At 33.8% G+C, this 3,787-nt stretch overlaps 1 long non-coding RNA gene across 1 annotated transcript; it reads right to left on the bottom strand.

Annotated features, from left to right (window-relative positions):
• Positions 1 to 26: 26 nt before the first annotated feature.
• Positions 27 to 807, bottom strand: LOC118736473. Its single transcript, XR_004992682.1, has 3 exons — positions 617 to 807; positions 394 to 559; positions 27 to 149 (listed from the first exon to the last, which is right to left on the bottom strand). It is a non-coding gene; the product is annotated as an uncharacterized LOC118736473 (long non-coding RNA).
• Between the last annotated feature and the right edge of the window lie 2,980 nt (positions 808 to 3,787).

Here is a 3,787-nt window from a genome sequence, read left to right as displayed (position 1 = left end):
ATGTTGTGCTCAGCTGTGTAGCTACAAATTGCATTTATTAGTTTACAGCGCTGACTTTCAGTTAGCCTGGGTGTTTTCTCGTCATCTGAACGCAATGAAATAAGTGATCGACCATCAGAAGTTTCACGAAGCACTTCATCTAGCAAAAACTTTAAAATGATACAAGTATTATATGTATTATGGAATATGTCGTCACCTGAAATGCAAAGAGATGTAACAAACATCGTCACTAAAATGGAAAAAGTCGTGACTAATTTTTTTTCGTTAAACGAAGAAATCCATCATATCAATCAAAAATGAATTTTGAATTTTTTATTAGTTATGACTTTTTACATTTCAGCGTCGATGTTTGTTACGTCTTTTTGCATTTTCACTTTAAGAAAAATAAAACACCTTGTTGGTCCAATCTGAAATCGTTTTTTTTTAGGTCTCGGATACTTTTGTTGTCGCCAAAGCCAAAGTTTTTCCCTGAACTCCGCCCGTTCGCCTACACTTTTAACAGCATCTGAGATATCCGCATCGTTTATGTATTGCAGTCTTATGTAGGTTATGCCAGCGTCTAAAACGGAATCAATAATAACTCACTTTGTTAATAAATAAAAGTATACACACATACTAGATAGTTCCTTAAATAAATTTTCTTGGTTAAATTGAACCAGTAGCTCCTTCAGCACATTTTGTGCGCAGCGACGCCAATTATTTAACTGAACTTCAGATTTAAAAATCTTATTCTTCGCTTCACTCACTGAAAGCAACGAAGTAGGCTACGGTGCGCTTCGTTGTTGTTACTGCTTTTGTTTCCCAACATCGAAGTAGGCTTTGCTTTGCTTCATTGGTGTTATTTAGTCTGTTCCTTTGAAATTCGGACTAAAACCTGTGGAACTGTCAAACTACAAATTTACTCTCTCAAGTGAGAGTAAAAGGAGAACAGATGCAGAAGTGCATAGGAACGCAAAAAGCACTATTTCCTGTAAAAACGTCAGTTGGTTTGTTTACATGTCATTTGTACAATACTGATTTAGCTGAAATATCACTAAATAATTATTAAAATCTATACATATTCAAACATTTTGTTGTTTACTTCCATTTTTTTTTACAACTATAAGGTACTTTGCTTTCACCGCTGTTAGTTTTTGCTTGCACATGCAAATCAGCTGATCGTTTGACACTTTTCATGAACTTACAGGAAAAGAAACTCCGGACTAAATCCTGTAACTTCTGACTAGGAACAGTTGCTCAGTTACTCTCTCAAATGTGTTCCCACTTACAGGTTTTATGTCAATAGGAACGACTTCCTGTAAGTTCTGACTAAATCCTGTAAACCGGACTGCTATTGGAACAGACTAATGGTTTTTCTTCTCATTGCACTGCTCGCGTTGGCTGAACATTCGAGATGGCTATTAGCGATTCTACAATAGGTGCATTCTTTTGTAACCGAGCTACAAAAGAACACTCGCTTAAATTACGAAATACATGCAAAGCAACAACACAAACTCGGCTATTTATCCGAGTTCAGCTAGGTCGGTTAAAAAATACGCGACCTGAAGGGTAGTGTTGTTAAGTGAAAAATCTGTTCTATTGTGAATTGTTAATGGGAAAGTGGAGAGGGAAATTTTTGTTTCCTTATATACATGACTTATATTTTAAATAAGTATATATATTACGCAAATACCTCTCATAATTACTAATTTTCATAGGTTTTTGTATCTAAATCCCGTTAAACTAATCACGTGTTTCTCGTCAGTTACCAACAGGGTTGTTTAAGTGGCTAAAAGGAAATTTTACCCGAGTTTAGCGTTCTTTTGTCGCTCACTTACAAAAAAATGCACCTAATAGCGCAGTGGCAGTGGCAGTGTTTCGAACTATTACTGCGTGTTAAAAACTGTCACTGCCACTGCCACTGCGCTATTGTAGAATCGCTATATGATTTTTGCTAAAGGGATTTAATTTTGCTTATTCACAAGTATACATACATACGTACATAGTAAATGCATAGTAGATGCAGACATTCATGTGTACATATGTATGTATGTATACTCATTTATAACGAACCAGGGATGGAATTTAAAATTTCAAAATGTTCCTAATGGACTGGAAAAATAGTGCCGAAAAGAAGATGAAAGTACCACAAAATTAAAATTGCTTTCTTTTAAGGCTTTTTAAGAGCAATATTTAAAAAAAAAGTAGTGAAATTATTTATTGAATTTTGAAGTTTTTCTGAAACATTGGATTGTATATGGAAAAGCAATTTCTCATTTTGCACAGGTTGGCGATTTTAAGCTTTTTTTTTTCAATTTGAAATTGGTAGTCGCAGACGTTTAAAATGTTTAAAAGTGTTTAAAAAGAAAATATTCATACCATCGAAATACTTTTCTGGAGATATTCGGGCACGAGGAATCTGAATCTGCAGTTTATTTTTTATCAAAAGGCGTTTATTTTTACCAAAAACACTGCGGCTGCTGGTTGAGAAGCATTGTTTGCAGTTTTCCTTCATATTCCTTCCATGTTTTTTTAAACTAAAGCGCCCCCTAGCGGCCGTTTTTGTTAAAAATAAATTACAAGCCCAGATTCTTCGGCCCGAAGTCGGCAAAAAGGTCTTTTGTGTGTATAAATATTTGTATTTTAATCACTATTAATTGTTTTAAATGCTACACTGCGACCACCAACTTGAAACTAGAAAAGGGCTTAAAATCGCCAACATGGGAGAACTGAGAAATTTCTTTTCTATATACAATTCAGACTTTCAGAAAAACTTGGTTTCATCAATTCCCCAGAATTCATAGTAAAATAACACAATATTCCAATTACGAAGGGAGAAAACACGGAAGTATAGCTATTCGGGCATGTTCATCTATATATCTATGTGCAAAATAATAGCAGTTCGGCATTTTGACCAGTTTTGACTATTCTTCTTTACATTGATTATTTTTTATTAGTTTCATAAAACAGTCCTTTTAATTTTTAAGTGATTTTAATTTTATGATTGTTTGTTAAATATTGCCATTTTATGCTAAATTTCTGTAAGTTATGATTGTGCCATAACTGAATGAATTGTGCCGAAAGTGCCTCTGCGAATGAAAGTGCCAAAAATGGCACTATTGTGCCTACTTTTCCAACGAACGCGCGAAACTGCGTTGGCAACAGTTAGCTGAGCACATCTATGCTCAAACAGTGATGCCAGACCATGTATTAAGTAAATGCACAATGTATATTTTTCTATTAGAGCGAAAGTTCTAATGGGCGGACAGGTTGATTTTTGTTTATTATAAATAACACTGATAATATTCATATACTTATCTAGCAACTTAATTAATATAATCAATATTCTTTGTATTTATATTCCTCATATATCCTACTAGACTTGGAAAAATTCCCAATATCCAAATCTCTCATATGAGTTATTATCGGTAAAAATTTTGTGTACGCTCACTTCTGGCATCACTGAAAGAAGTGCTTTTCCACGCTCAAATAAGGATGCCAGACCATGTTTTAAATGAGTAATTGTCACATATGTGTATTTATCTATGCATTTCTATAGAATTTATACTTGTGGGCGGAGTTGATTTTCGGTTTCTACAAAAAATACTGATAATATTCGTACAACTATAGATATTATTGACATAACCCACATTATTTTTAAAAACAAAATACGTATATTTCCAAATCAGGTTAAAAAAATCCCCAATGTCCTAATCCCTCAAATGAGTTCATATTTGTGAAAAATATTGTACTACTGGCATCACTGCCTACAAGTGTTCTATCACAAATAAAATCTCACTATTCTTTT

Source organism: Rhagoletis pomonella, unplaced genomic scaffold (genome assembly GCF_013731165.1).
Source record: "Rhagoletis pomonella isolate Grant_MI unplaced genomic scaffold, Rhpom_1.0 Rhpom_scaffold_00003, whole genome shotgun sequence".
NCBI classification, from domain to species: Eukaryota; Metazoa; Arthropoda; class Insecta; order Diptera; family Tephritidae; genus Rhagoletis; species Rhagoletis pomonella.
This window is presented reverse-complemented; position numbering and strand designations above follow the sequence as displayed.